This window comes from Bombus fervidus, chromosome 7 (genome assembly GCF_041682495.2).
Source record: "Bombus fervidus isolate BK054 chromosome 7, iyBomFerv1, whole genome shotgun sequence".
NCBI classification, from domain to species: Eukaryota; Metazoa; Arthropoda; class Insecta; order Hymenoptera; family Apidae; genus Bombus; species Bombus fervidus.
In genome coordinates this window covers 15,115,475-15,136,179 of record NC_091523.1, presented here as the reverse complement: position 1 = coordinate 15,136,179, position 20,705 = coordinate 15,115,475, and the positions used below count along the sequence as shown (strand labels likewise).

At 41.7% G+C, this 20,705-nt stretch overlaps 1 protein-coding gene across 1 annotated transcript in view; it reads left to right on the top strand.

Moving 5' to 3' along the window:
* The window catches only part of Dos (daughter of sevenless), a 92,489-nt gene that overhangs the window by 22,940 nt on the left and 48,844 nt on the right, over window positions 1-20,705 (top strand). The window contains exon 2 of the mRNA XM_072007778.1: window positions 15,916-15,969. The gene's annotated coding sequence lies outside the window, so the exon portion shown is untranslated. The remainder of the gene's footprint in view (window positions 1-15,915; window positions 15,970-20,705) is intronic.

Genomic DNA, 20,705 nt, shown 5'->3' with positions numbered 1-20,705 from the left:
TTGGTTCCCGGTGGCGTCGAAGCTACATCGACGAGAGCAATTAACGTGCCAATTAGCCGAGCGAGGGACCAAGGCGTTTGTGGCAATTAATCCGAAATTGAACGCGTCGACGGCACCGGAAGTCACGTCGATAACCGCGCTTCGTTCCAACGACTCCGCCCGATTCCATCTCTTCTCCGCTCCGGTGAAATGTATCGAAAGAATTTAATCGTCCGCTTTACGGACCGTGATTCGCGATCCATAAAAATTGTACGCGCGTGTGCCATCAAAATTCAAATTCTCAAAATCTTTGCCTACACACCATCGCGCGTATCGATGATTTTCGATCCCTCGATCGTTTTAAAAGCACCAGGATCCTCGAGACGACGGAGAGGGACGAGATCGGCGAAATTCAATTTGGAAAATTAATAAACTATCCTTGGCACCGCCTTCCACGGCGAAGAAGAATAAACTCAATAGCAATTATCTCATCCTCGTGCTCGAGACCTTTCCTGTTACAATCGACCTCCGGATGCTTACTCATCGCGAGAACCGTGAACGTCGCGATACCAAGATCGATTCGATTTTATATTTCTCTTTGTGCATTCGTTCGAGCCTCGCTATTAACTCCTTTTGTTATCATTACGACGATGACGAGCAAGCTCGTCGATTTATTCGAATAGCTCGTGGGTGGTGCCGACTCGGTTATATCGGTATAAATGGTATACCGCCGATATACCGGTCATCGATTATCGTCCTACCGGTTTTCTGGATGGTCGTAGCTACGTAACGGTTTAAACGGACGGTGCAGGCTCGCAAGGTTCGGTTAACAGGACCGGTTCGCTGTTTCTCTGCAACCCGTTCCTCGTTTCTTTATGGCACAGGGAGCAGGTGCGCCCTACGATTTTCACACTAAATTTTCTGTACCCAGTAACGCCCTGTCAACGGACCTGCAATTTAAATACGATCGGCCGGATCCTCCAACGCAGCTCAACTTTTTCTTAATCGCGACCTCCTTTTACAACGATCGAGTATGTAATTTACAGTCCGCGTCTTTTATACGAAAAGGCTTTTGTTAACAGAAGATCGCTGGAAGAGAACGCGACAAGTCACATTTCTCGTATCTTGCATAGGAACAATGCTGGAATTCGACGTTATCGATCAATTTTATATTATACTGCGATTTTTTGATTTTGTTTGTAGATACACGTATTATATGTTTTCTTCGTCAGTTCGTCTCCTATGACTAGGTCATCGATGTTTATACAAATCCATATTTTCAGAAACGTAATTAAAAAATGTGGAAGCTGGATAGAAAATTGTTCCATCTCCTGCGTATTATAACTCGTGACACGTATTGAACATTTTACATATCTTCGAATATTATGTGCGTCCTGTGCATTTTTCCACCTTCAGATTTCCCGTAAACGCGCAAAATCCTCACCGTACTTATCGTGTAACTGTCGACGTACAAAGACGTATAATACGATACATCGTATAAGACTCGGAGACTTTTGGATGATTTGACAGTCACAGGACGCGATGTATTCATATTAGAGAAATTTTACGACGTTCCAATCCTTCGTTAGAAACGGATATACGCATACCATAGCCGCTTTCGTAGCTTCGCGGCATGGTTCTCGGAAAAACCGCATAAATACTTCACGGTGACCTAATAGAACGTCGGCGTACAGAGAGAGAGAGAGAGAGACTCGTTACGCAAATACGCGTGTTCTGACCAATAGGAGAGCGAAAGCTTTTCGAGCGAGCTGGCTGGTTCATCGATAAAGCGTAACTTTAACATAACACGGTGTCGTTGGACTGCAATTATAATACCTTGCGTGGGAGCGATTTTTTCGTATACTTTCCTCTCTTTCTTCCTGTACTCGCGCTTAGACTTCTTTTCTTCTTTTTTTTCTCACTCAGCGTACGTTCTAACGGGCGGAAATTAGAGAACGAGAGACGCACGGCTTTGAGCATGTACACGAGAAGCTAGGTGCTTAACTGGAAAACCGCGAAACGGGAAAACGGTGCTTCTTTCTCGTTACCCGCGTCTAATTTGCGGAATGCGAGCCGCGGTATGGCGTCGTTACGTGTAAGAAGATTCGCGTTATTTTCTTAGTTCCTGGTCCGTCAGACGATGGTTCGCCATATCGTTTGAATATTTAGAAACTCTTTACGAGTGTACTATGTGTGTTACACGGAAGCTTTTGAAATTTCGTCATAACGAGAACGACAATCATGATCATGTTAAAGAGACGTTCAACGTGTCTGATAATTTGATCTGGAAATTACAAGATACTTATCGCAAACGTACACTTCGCTAAGATCGTCAAAATATTTCAACAGTCGATTATCCGATATATCGGTATGCCACATTGTTCGTGCTGTGTACTAATATTTTTAATTAACTGTATATTCGCGATAAATGCGTTGTAATCTTTATACGGTATAGTATAGTAAATTTATTAATTTCAGCCGGTCGGCCTTGAAATGGACTTGGCTACATTGTTCTTTATCTCACTCATACGACATTCTTGCAACCTACGCCACGATGCGTTCTAAATTCTCCGACTTGGTTGCTCTTATTGCTAATTATCACTGCTCTTATCGCAAACTCCTACTACATCGTATTAGATGATCGTTTCAATTTTAATAATCTCTACATACATTTTCAGATGGATTTCAAATTGCACCAATAAAATCGTAACAGTCCTGTCTTATTATCAATGCAAACGAAATGTAAAAAAGTTTCACGTAACGCGCATAATATTTTCCTGCAAATTTTCCATCGTGTACTCGAATACTTTCGTCTGCCGTTAGAACGATGCATTTTTCTACGTCTACCATTAGATGTACGCAAAAGTTTTAATCTTTTCTTCAAACGTTCGCGTATAATTACCTTTAATCGATGTAATTTCTCGCCTCTTTGTGCCCTTTTCTTTGCTTGCTATCGTTCTATGCTAAACGCCAACTACGAGATCGATTGGCGACAATAATCTCGTGACACAAACAGCAATGACCACGATACGATACGATGATAGTACTCTGCAGATTTCACACCGATGGATATCACATGTTCAGGTCGATGCATCTTTACTTACTTTGGAAATGTTGCAAAAATACGAAAGTATTTCAATGTCTAATTTCGCAACGGAAACTTGTCTGACAATCTTGCAAAACGGGAGAAAATATTTCGAACGTTAATTTGTATCGCGTATATCAGATATAAATGGAAGGAGATGGAGAAGAAGAGACTAAAACTTTTGCATACATCTGAATCTTTACTTGAAACGAATATGAAAATTCGGAATGTTTTTTCACGAAGTTGTATCACAGGGAACCCAAGAACGTCGCGCAGGGGATTGCAAGGAATTTACGTTGCGAAGGCGGCTCGACCGAGAAACTTGGTAAGGAACGATATGCTGAACTTGGAAGCGGCCGCGAGAACGAAGCACTGGCCCGTGGAAAAACTTTCGAGGTCGGCGAGCATTTCGTTCGAAAGATATTGCTCGTTCAACCCACATTTTATACGATTAACTTTGCTCCTTAAGTATTCCGACGTTCCCGATCGCTTGGAAAACTTCTTCGGAACAGTCTCCGACGGTGTTCCTATCGTCGTCCTGCCGCTCGCTTCTAAACTTTTCTTTCAAAATAGTCGATAGACGTTGGAACCTGATCGAACGACAGATTTCTTATATATTTCTACGATACGATTGTATTATACTGACGTGACTCGTCGTATTATAGTGCAAGAAATATCTGCAAGAAGCTTCTCGGTTTAACTGTTTTATAAATTGACAACGAAAGAAAAAATATATTTAAACGCTCGGAGATTGGTTCAAGGTTTATTGGCGAGAGGAAAAACGCGGTCTGGACGGAAACAGAAAACTGTCAAACTCGCGAGCCAGGTAACCACAGTAGGAAATGGTTTTGTCGGCATGAACTGCCGGCATTCCTCGTTAAAGACGACAGACGGTCGATCGTTTGTGGCAAACGAGCATAGAAAAGCCATTCGCGAGGCACATCTTACGGACTAACCGTCGACAGAATAATTTCATGTATTATTTATCGCACATTGCGCGTGATTCTCCGTTTTTATACCGGGTGTCCTCGATAATGAAACTCTTGTGTGGGCTACGGATAGACTCGTACATGCGAGTGTGCGTGCGGTTTCTTGGAGTTTCCTATACAGGATTTAGATTAGAAATCTGCAGGGGCCAAAGCAATTACGATAACTGACTATATTACCGTAATTCTCTTGAATGGATCTAGCAAATTTTTGCTCGTACACATTAAATTCTAAATAATCCGGAATAATTGGAATTTCCTACGTTGCATTTAAACTAGAAATCTGTGGAAGCCAATATATGATTATTACAAATGATTATTGTATTACCGTAACTCTCTCAAGTGGATTTAACAAATTTCTGTTCGTACGCGTAAGATTTTAATTATTCAATCAATTTTCTGCGTTGGATTTACATTAGAAATCTGTGCAGGTCAACATATAGTTCTTATAATCGACAAGTCGAACAAATGTTTGCTTGCTACGTATAAAATTCTGACCCATCAATTACTTTCTTGATACTTTAAATTAACTGTCACGTTTCGTACGAAGCCAATAGGTATCCTATCGTAGCTACGTATGGACTACAGTTACGGGAGTATAAAACGAGGGCTGACTGTAATAAAAGAGAAGGAAAAAAGGTACAGACGTCGATAGACGATTTATTTTCAAAGAAGTTTGCTTGATTAGTGATTGATGTACCGAGGTCACCCGTTAGGTTCGTAGTGGTGAACCAGTCGTTTCCATCTCGCGTGGGAATATAAAGTTCTCAGTAGTCGTTGTCTAGGCCTAAGCCTCCGGTTGCACCGACGATCCATTCCGATGCTCTTTGATGGCGAGCTGCAGCCAGAGAGACAGAAAAATCCACCGACAGCCGAGATCCTTCGCAATAAAATATTTTAACGGTACTTTGTGGGCCAGCGACGTCTTCGAAAGCCGGTCCGTACCCACGATCGATCTTCCTCCCGGTAAAAACGCTTTTCACAGTCATTTCTTTCTGTCGATAAACATTCTTCTCCGCTCGGCTTTCGAACCGCGTCAAACTACTCCACAACCGAGACTACTGCAACCACGTCAAAGTACATCGACGGTGACTTTCAGACGAGCGAGCACTTGTCGAATGCATCAGAGGTGCGAAGCCGAGTTAAAATCTCGAGTATGGCTGCGGTGTATAGCGGATGCGTGTTCTCTTGATCTGTCATTTCCTCGAATAAAACATCTAAAGATTTATATGCATGCCTATTATTCGTAAGAATCTATGTATAGACATCTTTTTCACATCTATGCGAAATATCGCTATCACCGATCATAAGTGTTAGGCCACTTGCGAAAATTTCAGGAAACTCGAAAAGTTATTAGGAAATTACGAGGACCTTTCAGAATTATTATTTCGTTCGAAACGTTGGATCGTAAAGGACCCGTATCATGTTCGATATTATAAGAACAATCTCGTTAATTTTTAACAAAATTAATTCTCTCCTTGTCTCGTCTTTTGATCGTCGTTTCGATCAGTCGCGATATTCGTATTGTCGTTATATTGGGTTGGCAACTAAGTGATTGCGGATTTTGTCATTAGGTGGTATTGACGAAATCCGCAATCGCTTAATTACCAACTCAATATTTCTTTGATTCCGTGCACGCTATGAATGACTCGACGATGTACAATATCTTCGGATTTCGAGCAGACTTCATAGAGTGTGCTATTTAATTTATTTTTATCTCCTCCATTGGAAAACTGTCGAGACAAGAGTCTATTACGTTATGCATGTACATATTTCAGTGCTTTGACGTATTTGTTACAATGACAGTTGATGCAAATACGCATTCACCGTGACCGTAGCCTAACACCTAAGACGAGATAGTGACATTTATGAATATTTTTCACGCGTCTCCTTACAGAAGATTTTCATTTTGCGCGTGCTAACGACGAGCGAACAAAACGTGTCCCCGGTGTCCCTTTAACGAGTGTCATCGACCCGGTAGAAAGGTCAGGAAACACGAGAGACGACGTTTTAGCGTAACGCGTTGCACGAGTCGTACCGCACCGATCTCTCGGCTTTTCCGCGTTCAATTTTCCCAGTTGCGCGACTTATCGACTCGTGATAGATTCTAGTCGTTCGACGTGTCTTTGTCCATTTACTCGTCGCCCATATCGCCTTAAGCCGCGTCCTCACCGAAGCAACAACGGAGGAACGTTGTGACGGAACGTCGATTTCTCGTGTTTCTTGAAAACTTTGCTGCTTGTTTAATGTTTCTCCGTGTTTCTTCGCGTTTCTGCCCTAACGAAAGTTGCTGCTCGTTGCTCGTGGCTGTTCGCAGCAGCAAAGTCGTCAGTGAGGTGATTTGGTGAAGAACGTGTAGGGTGCCAAAGAAATACTCGGCGGTGTTTAACAATGTATTTATTAACAACTCTCGCTTTCGACTTTTTACGTACAATTCTCGATTCCAACCGACGATTCTCACTTCTCGGTTACAACTCAACTGTTTTCTTGACCCGATTCGTTTCTTTTCGTCGCCCCCTTAATATCCCCATTACGCACGCATTCGTTAAGCGTCCGCGACCGTTGCCACGTACGTCTTTTTCCAAATATTCGGCGGAAGGACCGTAGGGATATGGATAGCTCGTTAGGCTTATCGGCACTTACGCTTCGGTGATATATTTGTACCGACGAAACCGTTGGAAAGTTTTGTTGTCGAGTGCCGCTACGACAGAAAAATAAGAAACACGCAGCGAGAAGAACGAATGTCTTCGGTGTATAGTTTATTGCCAGGGACAAATGAAACTAGGGATATGGAAATATTGCTCCGACTACGTTACTTCAGAAACGCAGAAAATGCCTCTGTATTGATATTAAAAATTCGTCGTTGTTTCTTCAGTGAAGAGACAATCTAAAATAAACGATGTTTTCTTTCGTTATTGGAATAAAGATTAATAGCGTCGCGTGCAACAAGCTCGATTATTCTGTGCAAAATTTAAGATGGAATTTTAGCACGTTGAAGCTTAGGTGCCTCGAACTACCGTTGCGAAGCTGTTACTAAGACGTAGAGCGGCAACAGACAGCGAATAGTCGCTCGTTGTTCCTACAGCGAGGACGCAGCTTTAAGGAAACGCGAACCTCTCCCACCTTTTCTCTTTCTTTGTCCGGTCGATCGAACGATTCCGTTCATTTAAATACCGTTATACCGGAGGCGGTATACGTTTCTTCGTCTGGTCCGACCGTTAGAGGCACTTTCGCTGGAACATCTCTCGCGTCGTTTTTGTGTCCGCACGAGAGCGTCGTTCATGATCGACGATAAATCGCGCAGACTTTCCTCGCTCGAGAACGACCAATCTCGCACAGCCTCGTTTTCCATTTTCATTTATGTAGTTTCTGTTTGTCTCGCTGACTCGCGATTCGTCGCGCAACGTCGACACGCGTTCCGTTTTATAACACAGTCTCATCGTATGGATGGACTCCTATAAAGAAGCGTTCTACGAGCATTGAAAGGAGACGAGGAACGTGCGCAGGCCAATGGCGTGTTCAGCCCGAAGCAAACGAACAAATTTCCACTCCATTATAGATTTCTAAAAGGAGCGGGTAATTAGCGCGCTCGTTAAAGAATCTACGCGACTTTCCTTTTAACGGCCCCCTCGTTTGGCAGACGTACGGGTTCCATATCAACGTTTTCTTTCGCGTCGCTAGAGCATATTTGTTAATCTTATCGAGAGGGAAAAGTTGCCTCGTTCGTCTTTTTCGTCTCTTCGAATATTATATGGAAACGAACGCTATGTATTATATAGCGACTGGCGAAAGTAGTCGAACGTTCATCATAGAGGTCTTTCGCAAGTATGTCTTTTTTATATGCAAAACGTTTTGAAACTTCTTTGCTATTGTAACGGGACGATAGGAGTATAATTCCGGACAGTTTTGCGACGTTGTTCGTGTTTCCAGTAATCACAACGGGAAAGCAAGTTGGAGAAGAGCGTTAGACGATAAATTGCTACAAAGGACAATGTATTAGGTTGTCCAAAAAGTGTCTTTCTTTCGCAAACAAACAGTTTTTGTTTTTTACAACAGCGCACCTTCGTACAAACGCGAAACCAAGTCTGTGAAATGTCGCGGTGTTTATCTCGACGGAACAAAATGGATCGTACGTAATTCGACAAAATAATATCAAACGAAAAACGTTGTGCGTCTATTATTTTTTCATAAAACGAAAGAAACTTTTCGGACAACCTAATAAAATATTGTACGAAACGAAGGAGACGATGATGTTGTAATTCGCTGAATATTGAAATTCGTAATCCTAACGAAATTGGTTCTCTCGATGGAATCCGGTATTTCTAAAATTCTAAAGCTATTTTCTGTATCACCCTGTATATCGACGATATTACGAAAACGTGGAAATACAAATGTACGCTTAAAATCTACTTGGACACAAAATCCCCGTGAACAAAGATGACAATTCGACTCTACTGGAAATAAACGTTCCATCGTACATCGTGGTCGTTATGGTTGTCGTAATTGAGTCGTTTCGAAAGGCGAAGGATAAAACGAAAGAAACGTTTGACGAGGGTGCGTTTCCGCGAGCAAATCTCCGTCGTCCTCTTGGTTACACGACGTGGGTCACCGTGAATTCATTGCCCGACGAGCCATCTACGAGGAAACAATTTCGCGTCATCCTACTCTCGTCCACGACGATCCAATTTCCGCCACCATTTTGTCATTAAGTCGAGAAAGGCTGCGCCTCTTTTATATATCGGTGACGCCGAGGCGGGAAGGAGAATCTAATTTTCGTTGATTGATACAAAGGACGGTACCCAGCCGCGATAACTCGAGGCGGTCCCGATAGACGACCGGGTTACGCGCGCAAAGTGACACCAGTGACACGGTGTCGGTGAGTCATGCAGTGTGTCGAGTCAACGAAAATTCCGTACGCACTGGCTGATCTTTCTCGAGAGCGAGGCTTCCACTAGCTTAACGACCATGGTGACGCCGCTCGTCGAATCAGATTATTTTTGGAGCACGAATTAGTCATTAAGAAAGCATGTTTTCGAATATTTTATCTAGACAAACTTGTATAAAACCGGATGCCAGGATGATCCGAGTAACTAACACAAAAGAAGCGACTATTTGGCAATTATTTTTTACCGTATTAAGGCGTTTGTCGATAGAAATTTGTTCCAAAAAGTATACATATATTCACTATGATGAATTATTAAGTTTCTTTAACTTTAACTGTCTTTAACCGTTTGAGTCCCAGGAGTCTTCGAAGAAACAGGATGGAAAAATCCCGAACAGCGCGATAGCGCTTGTCTTAATCGATTGCGAAGAGAAACAAGCAGCGTAATAGTCATATTTGTTATTTTATGAAATACATCTATAGTATTATATATGCGTACTATTAGTTTATAAATATTTCAAGTTTCGTTCAATAAAAATTATTGAGAAGATAACAATGAAATACAAAATACCGTCGGTCGTCTGTAGCGTTAGCTTACGATGGTATGTTACAGGGTTTTAGTAGCCAGGAAATAAGCTAACATTCCAAAATTGATCGCACTGAATTGTCATATCTATCGTGATTTTGGAATCTGCGTTATAATAACTTATAAGAAGCTGTAAATGCAAAAACGTGCAAAGCAGCGTCTTTTCTCTCCGCGTTAAACCCACCAGAAATTGGTTAGTCTCTATGAGAAGAAGATTGGAACGTTTCCTCTCCAAATATTAATGCAAGCAGCACGTTTGCAGAACGTGTGTAACGTTTGCACAAGTGGCTGTTCATTTCCTTTACGGACAACGAAAAGCCGGGGAGCCGTTAATTCAAACGGAGAAAGGCGTCGTGGGTTGCTAAACGATGAACAATAAACGTGACTCACGGGCCGACTGGCCGTTTCCTTTATTCGCGAGTGAACCGTTCCAGAAGCGAACTCTCTCCCTCGACTCGGCCTGCAACTTTTAATTAGTTTGACCTCTGATACGGTCGATACGGCATCTTTAAGAAGACGCTCAATTTGTAAGGAAGTTCCAACGATCTTATCGATTCGATTCGAACATTGCACGACGATTTAGACAAACTTATCAATTTCGGAATCGGAAAATTCTTCAAACGCGGTATAAAATAATCTCTATGTACTGATAAATGAAATTTAGACGAACTGGACGATGTGAAGCGTGAAAAGATAATTTTAATAACGATGACGTTGATCGATACCCAACGTACTACCGAGCTTTAAAATTGCTTTTTCCCAAAGATGTAGAAAATGTGATTTATCACGTACATATTCTTCTTCTGTAGTCTTTATTCGTTTAGATTTCAAAAGACGGTGCCTCGAGCTCTCGTTGAATCTGTCGGGATTCGTTGGATCGTGGGTGGCACAGCGATTTACATAAAATCGTGGTCCTCGAGACTGGTACGTGGGCGGTCCATCGAATGCTTGAATTCGATTTGAAAAGAGACCATCGCCTGAGACTTTTGAGCCGTGTCTAGCATCGCTAAAGACGCGATCATTCGGATACTAGCGTTTCCGGTACCTACCCTCCAACGATAAATTTCGATTATCCGATTCGGTGTCTCCTTCTATTATCTAACCGTTCGTCGATGGAACGTTCTTCGAATTTCTGACAGGTCAAATTTATTTCGACTTCGCAGCGGGCTACGCTGCGTTACTCGTTTCGTTTGCCGGGAATAATCCGAAGATAATTCTTGGCCGCGTGTTATTCGATCGGAGGTCAACGTACCTCGAGTCAAGAGGTATTAACGATACTCAAACAATTCGACATCTACTTGTAAGCACGGTCGAACCTCGAATCTCAAGGGAAGATCTAAGATCTTTGGATTGTCAAATCGAAAGATAAATGGATGCTTTGTTCAAGGATTGGTATTTTTCGTATTGTAACGAGCCGAAGGAAGACAAATACAATTTTTACAGGTCAGCTGTTTATTCGTAAAAATAAACGAAGCTTGTAAAAATAAATTAGAGCGACGAGTATGGTGGATGCAGCTTGAAATACGATTCTTCGTTGCAAGGTGTAAATATGCACGTACATGTTACTTCGAGTTTTAGAGGCAGGTGGTCAGATTTGATCTGCAGACGTGAATTTCGATCACGCAGCTTGGCCTTCTTTAAATTCGAGCACAAAATCCGTGGCAACTAATCGTCGAGATAAGATACGTAATTTAGCAAAATAATTTCAATCCTCGTCTAAATCGTTAAAAAATATTGCCAATGGATTATTAGGAAAAACGTTGTAGCTAATAATTTAGCTTCTTTGTATAACGATAAAATAATTTGAGCTAAGTTTATACCTCGACGTATACAGATTCCGATAGTGGAGCGAAGAGAAGAAGAGTTTTGACGGTATTTCACACGGTGTTTTACAAAGAAACTTAATCTTAGCCAATATGAACTGGAAATTCGTAAGCTGGTTCGATGCTGGTATCGCAACACTGCGATAGGCCGGTCTCTAATTTAATTTGCTGTTATCACGAGTACGCCCTTCCTCGTTGCTCCCTAGAGATCGTTCTTACTTATCGATCTGTCGGTCAATTTCCTAAATGACTCTTTCTTTCCAAGATGCGTGTGCACGCTGCATCGAGGCGGTGACTCACGTTCGTCCGAATCGACGCCATGCGTTTCTGTAAATCTCTGAAAACGTCCAAGCAAGCTGGAGTGGAAGAAGGGGCGTGAGCGCCCTCGTGAAATATCGTTGAACGCGAACGAACAGTTAGGGTTTCGCGGTAAACGAACCTGATATTGTTAGAACTAACAGAGTAGTCAAAGTGACCGGTTTATAATTCTTCTTGGAAATTTCCTACATTCGCCACGATGTATTTTTAAGAATTTTTTAAAATGGTCTTTTACGAGGTATATGAACAAAGACTGGTTTTCATTTTCTTTATACCGTACATATTCTTTTTAACATATTGTTCACTTTAATCTCTCCGACACGTTTTTTACACTTTAGTCGTCAATTAGTAAGTGGTTTTTCAACTTTGATTTAATATTTATATTTCTGGGTCACACGGCTCTCAATGCACATCCGTATAATAATTACTTTCTGTTTTTCGTTCTGCATCGGTTTCCCTAAAAGAACGAACGTTTTATAAAATAATGAACATGCTACAGTGCGATTATACCTATATTACTATATTTTCATACACATATACATATACACATATAAAATAAATACCCGAGAATATCAGAAGTTGAATTATAAATACACGCACGAGTATTGCCAAGTACATATAATACGCGATGTCCTTTTTATTGAAAGCGATCGATACATCACATTATCTTTTATCGTTTTCTATAAAGCAGCCTCGACAAATCCACTCTAAAATGAAACAAAGCGCAACAAGTTCGTTCCTTTGCTTTCCAATTTGCCTCGGACAGAGATGAACTATTTTAGAGCGTCACGAATGGCATGAAAACTGTTCTCGGTGAACGATGGGGTACACGTGATCGTTGTCTTAATTCGTTTCGCTGTGAAAACGGACAGACGGCCGGGTGTTACGCAATTAAAGTCGCGTTTCAAACGAGCGTTGTCGCGTGCATCGACAAAGTGCGTCCAGACAATGACAGCGTGTGGTTGATGGCGGCGTTGGTAATGACTGGCGTTGCTAGGCCAAAGGAATAGAAGAAGAATGGAGGAGAAACGTCGGCTAGGCTTCTCTTCTCGTCTCTGTGTACCGCTAAAAGAAATATGTCAACCGTTCTAGCGCAACAAGAGGAACGATGCACAGGCACGGAGAAACGAATGGCACACGGGCCTTGTGCCGTGGCGCATCATCCGTCGGTATTGCCTCTTCTTTTGTTCCTTTCCACCGAATAATCACGAATACCGCGAAAAACCAGTCGCAATTGCTTCCTCTCTCGACTTTTCTCATTTCCCGATGCGCCTTTCTTTTCACTGAAACGGGATTAACGTTGGGCGTCGGCTTTCAAATTCTCCTCTCTGTCTCTTCGCTTCTGCCAATTATTATTACTTGCTGCCATGTTCTTCCCTCTTGACGTTGTTGTCAACTGGATACGTTAATTCTGTCCGTTTGAAAGTGGTCGCTACTCGAAAACGTTGTTACGTAGAGGGACGGTGAAATATCACGTTGAAGAAGATTCTTGTTCGCTGTGTAACTCGCTTCTTATTGAGGATCTGGAAATCCATACTGTAACCAGTAGCGGATATAATCTTTTCGGTGCCTGATGGTAATATTCACTCGCTCCTGGCTGAAAGAAACAGAAAGATCGCTATGAATCGCAACGATTAGGTTGTCCGGGAAGTGTCTTTCTTTTACAAACACGTCCTTTGCAACGACGCATCTTTATGCAAACGTGACACCTAATCTGTCGAACGTTGTGATCTTTATGTTGATAGAACAAAATGGATCATACGTAATTCGATAAAATAATATAAAACGGAAAATGTTGTGCATCCGTTATTTCCTTATAAAACGAAAGAAACTTTTCGGACGACCTAATAGTTGGTTGCAAAGGTATGCACGAATCCTATGAAAGAAGATCAATATCTGTTATAATATTTAATAAGTAAAACGAATTTCTACAAATATAAATTTGTATAAAAACCTAATTATCTGACCTAAGACGAAAGATGATTTTATCGAAGGCAACTGGATCGTCTGCTCCTCCCAGTTTCATGCTGCATGTTATCGTATTTCTTGCGATATGGAATTACGCGCGGGTGGTATACAGTGGCATATAACAAATTCGATAACTCGTGAAAGGGATTTTGCTTTATTTCCAGTAGAATCGTCTCCTTGGAAGACGCGGCAGGAAATGTCGGTTGCACGAAAGAAAGATAGATCCTTTGGTTTGAATTATGAAACGAAGGCAGGGAACGAGTCGATAGGTAGGAAAAAAAGGAAAAGAAAAAATAGAAGAGTCGCATCGGACGGTATCTCCGATCGAGAGGTTCTTTAAGCGTAGAAGAACCACGACCACAACTATTTTCTACCAGGCTTTCATACCGAGGGACGAAAATACACCCGATGGTACTCGTTTCAGAGCAGACGTTTCTTAAATAAGCAACTGCACGGGAAAGTCCCTTCGAAAGGAAGAAATGCACGCTCCTTCTCTCCACTTCCGGGCGAAACGACTTCGTTTTGGAACAATCGTCCCTCGCACGAATTTAGAACGACTGACGAAAGCATTTCGAACGCTTACCATAAGAAACTTTTACCGTATATATCGTGCGTGTTGTCTACGATATTTTAAAATTTCATTGTCGCCGTAACGAGACACGGAAGTCATGATCGTATTGATGAAATTTGAAGCCAGTCTGAAAATGTATATAGGAATTGCGAACTATTCATCGGAAACAAGTAAACGAGAATGCTACTGAAATCGGTGGAAGCTTGCAAATAAGAGGAAAGGGACTTATTGAATAATTTAATGTTGTTTAATGACTGTTGGTCAAACACAGAACATAGAGATAGCCCTTAAGGAAGAATGAAATAGCGTTCAATCGTTCGAACGCGAATTAGCGTGCACAGCTTTTAGCCAACGTGTCCCAGCGCGCGGTTTCCTCGTTTGTCGGAGTTTCGTCGACGAAGAACAAAGCTGTTTACGAGCGTAAAAACTACGGGACGTTAAAAAATTGCATTTCGCCGCCAACAGTTCCTCCCAACGTCGACTTGTTTTATTCTGTGCTCTGTTTGCAGAAGAGCGATGCACGCCGTGGATATTTATAGCCAGCCACAAATATGAGAGGCACGGAACACGAATTATGTCGGTGATCCCTTTTTTCCTCTCTTTTCTCCTTTTTTCATTTTTTCCTACCTTTTTTGCTCCTCTTTGCTCCATCCCAGAATTAACCGGATCAGCACAATGTGCACGCATATCGCACGTTTACGCTCGCGTTTTGACCCGATGTGTTTTAACGTTGCCCGTTACCACGGCGTTCGTTCGCTCTTTATAAATAGACGCTTTAAATTCTGTCGCGTCCGGGCGTGGCAGCCCGAGATCTACGAGGATCCTAGACGCGGAATAGATCACTCGTCGCGATCCATTCATTAGACGCTAACAGCCTGTTCTCCGCTGTTCTTCTTTCTCCAACGCTCACCATCTACCCCGTTTTCCAAGCATTTTTCCGAATTACGATTCTACGTTGAAAACGATTCACTTTCGCACCAGTTTCTGCTTCGTAAAACGGTCTTTTTTTTGTATTTTAATATTTTTTTAGAATTTTCGTAAAATTTTCTAGTTTAACGTGTTATTTACCCACGTATTATTTTTACTTTTACGATTAAAATCGTTGTACGATTTGTAATATTTACATTTAACGTGCCGTGAGTTACTTACTTTTTTTTAATTACGTTTGTATTCGTTTAGATTCGTTTTCATGTAAAAGTATCGTTATACTCGGACAGTTTTCGTAGCTTGGAAATTTTAAAGGAACTAGGCGCTGAAACGACCTGGTTTCGTAGCAATTTCAGCTTCGCGAAAGTCAATTTGGTAGCTCGCTTGACATTTTCCAGATTCTCCTGAAATCGAGAATAATTAGACCGTTTATTTAAAAATGCAGTCGCGCCTAGGCCAGTCGAGTTATCGCAGCCGTTTGAAATTTTCAATGAAACTAGGCGTGAATTGTCGCGGAGACTTCCTGCCCTATCGCGATGTTACGTAAATCAGACGGGATTCTCGGCGCGACTACACTGTGCAATTTACATGGAGCCGCGCACCGGTGCAGCACCGTTTCTAGATCCGACGTATTTTATCGTCGTGGAATTCGTGTCGGTTTTCAGGCAAACAAGATTCAGGGTACTTTAATTTTCTGGGATTACTTAGAATTAAAACTACCTATATACATACGTAGTCTGTGTACTTCTCTATTTATTCGCGATGTTGATCTTTTGCGTTCTGTTTGCAGATATTCGGGGCACGGCAACACGAACCGTACCTGCCATGTCGGTTCCTATTTAAGGTAAGCACCGATCATTATTTTTTGTAGGTTTTAAAGCGGAGCTTTAACCACGCGTTAGACATTTCCGACCACTCTGGGCTGATAGACTCGTTAGAATCGTTATTACGACTGGTTCTATCGCATTAATTAAACACACAGAAGTAAAAGAGTCTTGTGGTCTTGATAGGTTGACACGTTATTCGTGTATACAACAAACACCTATCATGTCGCGTGTCTGTTATAATAAAAATTGACTTTAAGACAACCGTTAAAAGAAACGTGCAGTTACGAATAACGAGTAGGTTGTGGATATTTATGGAAATTTGTATTTTTATGAGCACGATCAAAGAGATAAAACTCAAGTGGTTCTTTCACATTTATCAACTATCATAACCAGTAATTTACTTTGGATATTTTGTTTTATCTGTATTTCTGTGTTACGAATATTCCCTACGTTCTCTCGTTTTTCGTATTTCTCATAAAAATATAAATGTCCACGATCTACCGATAGCTGTAAGAACGAAGGCAACGAAACGAAAATCGATCCCCTGGTTGCCCTGCGTGGTGCATTATTTAAATTTTATTCCTAGTCTCCGAAAATCCACTAACGTTTAATGCTACCTATCTGTGGATGTTTGAATCGAACGAACGATAAGATCGCTGCATCACGGTGAATGAAAGCAGTAATCGGATGAAGGTGAAATCCGAAAACCGTTTGAAAAATTCCGAAAACCTTGGACTCTATTCAAATCACTCCGGGAATGTACGTATATTTGCCAAGCGATATCGCTCGAATTTTCCAAGCTTCCAGCCACGATCGTAGGAAGTGGTGGCGAGTAACCACGCGCGCTGTCTCGTTCGCCATAAAATTTATACAACGTAATCTGGCTACAGGCGATAACGCTTATCGTCGTCCTGATCTTAATTACGGATTACGTCAGCGGACAAATTGGTTTGCGGTGAACGCAGAATCCATCGAATATCGGTTCCGTGTTTAGCTTAGCATACCGTGTCGTGACAACGCTCGTCGTAATTTCTCGTCGAGAATGAAGAAACAAAAGGACGAAACGTGAAACGGCGGAAAGGAGAAAACGCGCTACGATGGGTATATTGTTCTCGACGACCGTAAAAGGCATCCGAGGAGGATGGCGCTTCGCATCGGCTCATCGTGCCTGGATACTTGAGCGATGAGAGAATCGATGCTCGTTATATATGGTTGTGAGTCTGTGATTGTTCGACAGAACCGGAAGAGTGCAATTACACGAACGTTCGGCGTAAAACTGACTCGAACGAATACCACCGGCCTTCCTGAAATGGATGCGCAAATCTTGCGTAATTCCATCGTCGTTGATGCACGATATACTTGCAGGGATGGGCACGTAACCGCAATCATTTCGATTACTCCAAAGAATGGATTCAGCCGAAATGACGGGTTTCGGATGTCCTTTTTTCTTTTCGTTATTAAAAACATACGGTATCTTTCGAAGATATTAAGGTCGGCTTGTATCGAGATATAAACGATCGTATTTCGTTATCGAGATCGGCAAGAATGCAACGAGTACTTGCTCCTAATGAGTCTGAGGCAATATGTTCGTGGATGAATGCTGTGAATCAGATTTGAAGAAAAAGATGTATTCTAGGAGGATTATGTACAGCAAGCTAATATCTTATATTTCATAATCAAAGATGCCTGTTAGAGGTAAGAGTTTTTTCCAAAGTAGAAAAAAGAAAGGAAATAGGTAAGAGAAAGTTATACAGGTAAGAGTAAATTTGAAGATTTCACTTTTTGGCGTTTGACAACGCAATTAAATCTTGGCGAATTGTAAGTCAGATTTCCTGCTTTCTCTTCGAATGCGAAGGACTTCTTCCACGGCGCATGGTTAATTACCCTCGGCTTCTACAGTCTCCGAATGTCCCCGAAAATTGTAATTACGAGCGACGTTGTAACGAACGGTTTGACGCGAGTTACTCGGCGAGACGTAAGAGGCGAATCGAAAGTCTGTGTCAAGGTTAATTAATAAAGAATTAATAACGAAAAATTCCTTGACGGCGATCGCCGTGCCAACCTCGAGAAACTTTTGTTTCTGCGATCGCTCGAAAACTTTCGTGGCTCGTATTTGGAAAAAATGTATCGTCATTAAAGCGTGTAAATGGTTGACCGAATCAGACACGAACGAAACTATCGTTTTATCGGAGGAAACTGTGGTTCTCGTTCTTTTCAAATAAGAAAGTTAACGGCTTGTCAAACTAGTTAAATCGGTTAAAAATATCCAATGCGTGCTAAACTTATACCATCGAAGATAGGAACAAACGCGAGTGTATTAACCTTCTGAACTCCTATAGCTTACATCATGGTGCAATAGGAGAATTTTAATTTCTATTCCTCTTCGTGCGGAACAGGTTTCAAGAGATTGGTTTGGAATATATATATGTATAAAATATTTTATTACGAATTACAAATATTCTCTCTTTCTGTCGTTTCTTCTTCTTTTCTTTTCTTTTACTCTACACCACGTTACCTCACACTCTTCTATAAATTCTGCTGTTATTATAATACGTACCACTGTTACTTTTGTTATTATTTTACTATAATTATCAATTTTTGTTGCCACTAGTGCGTATTATCATTTTTTACTTTTATTATTATCAAAATTATTACTATTATTCTGATTTCGTTCGTTGTTTGTATCATCGTGTTACTCCGCGTAATTATCCTGCTCCTCGTTTAATTTTACTCACGTTACGTATATTGTTTCACTTGCGTGACTGTCACTCGTAATATTTGTACGAAAGGGTCCATCCCATTAACCAGAGCAAATAAATTAAATTTAATTATATTATATTACCGAAACTGCTTAAACATTTCGGTATTTTAATGTGATGACAACAAGTATCAGATGTACATTTCAAAAATGAATTAAGTAATACTAATAGCACTATACTAGAATCACGTGTTATCGTTAGTATCGTGTTAGTGAAATACCCAAAGGTGTCTATCGATGCGTCAAATTCCAAGAGATTAGTATTATAGTAACGAGTTAATTTATCCTCCTCGGTCAACAGGTTAAGGAAGAGGAAGATCGTTGACTCTTCATGGCTAGCGTATGAGTGAATTTGAGAGAGTATGAGTATGAGAGAGAGAGAGAGAGAGAGAGAGAGGACGGAACAAAGCCGGGCAGCCCCGAATCTTAGTGTGGGTTGCGCTTTAATCAAAGCGGGTGACGCTAATACCAAGTGTTAAAGTCGTTGCATCGGCGACATAGTTCATGGCAGCTATGTCAAGGTCGTGGCAATCTCCCGACTTTATCTAACGAATCTAGCTCGATTAACGTTTGCAAGCCTTTGATGCTCTTTCATTGAAAACGCTTGCATAAAAGCGTCGACACTTTCACCTCATCAGCTATCCATAGACTCGTAACAATGTGAACGAGTCAATCTGAATATCAATTTCAATGCGGATGCTCTATCGAAGCTAATTCGGAGGCGAAAAAAAGTTAAAAATACAAGATCGATTCAGTAAAATTTTAAACGTCATCCTTTGTGGGAAACGATGGTTGGGCGACAAAGAGCGCTTAGCCTTTAACCTTTTTATCAGCTGCTGCGCAAACAAATCATGTTTCAACGGACGTGCGCTATTCCGCAGGCAAAACTGACGATTTACAAAAGCTCAAAGGAAGCTCGGTAAACATATCCACCCTTCGTTGCCTTAGGAAGATCAGATACCGTGTAAAGGTTTAATCCCTTAAAAAGCTTACGTTTCTCTCGTCCTGCGTGAAGAAACGAAAATCACTGAAGGGAAATACAACGAACAAAATTTTCGTTGGTTTTCAGATTCTAATATCGCTTTCTGAATAAACAGAAGAGTTTCAATATGACGTAATTGGAAGTGAGAACAGTTCGTCGGGTCCACAGAAGTCTTTTAAACATAGCCGATAAATTGACAAAGTTTCACGGAATCCAAAGATGTAACTATCGAGGCGAGCAAAATTTTAATATCTCCGATGTTGCATCATTACGAGGAATATTTCGAAAATTTTAAAGAAGGCGAACATCGCACGAGAAAAATACGTCCTGCCGTTTCGAATTCTAAATCTTTAGTTAGTAGTTTATAAAAGAGATATAAACAATAGAAAGCATAAAATATCCAAGACATGGTACTACTCAGAATACTACTCGTCTACTCCAACAATTAGAATAATCAAGTCATTGTGAGAAACGTATCAGTTACTGTCTCCGTGAAACAACACGACCTTAAGGTAACACGTGGAAACCGTCACCGTGTCATCAATGCCGCGCCTATTTCCGGGTCACCGTGACACTACCGTCGTCCTCGCGGTCAAGCTCGACCCACGGCCGAAGCGCAGAAGAATACCAGAAGCGAAGCGAAGAGAAGAGAAACACGGATGCAGCGGTCCCGCGCTGGGGGATTTAAAAGGCCCACCGTAAAAGGTGTAACGCGAGTCCGTAACGATACCTTAACGAGAACCGGCAACGATAATTTCGCCCGACAACCTTGCACATCCCGCGGCGCTGCACGCGGATCCGACGTGGTCGTCAGCTGTGCGAAGGTCAGGGTCATCCGGCAGCCGAGGGTGCAATCGATGCACGATACCGCCGCCCCTGCACCCCTCGCTGGCTGCAGTTACCATGGAGACCATCTCCTGACCCATTGCTACAGAAAGAGAGAGAGAGGGAGAGAGAAAGAGTGTCGTTCTGTCGACACGCAGAGGCTGCATCGGCTATTCGTCTCTCCGTGA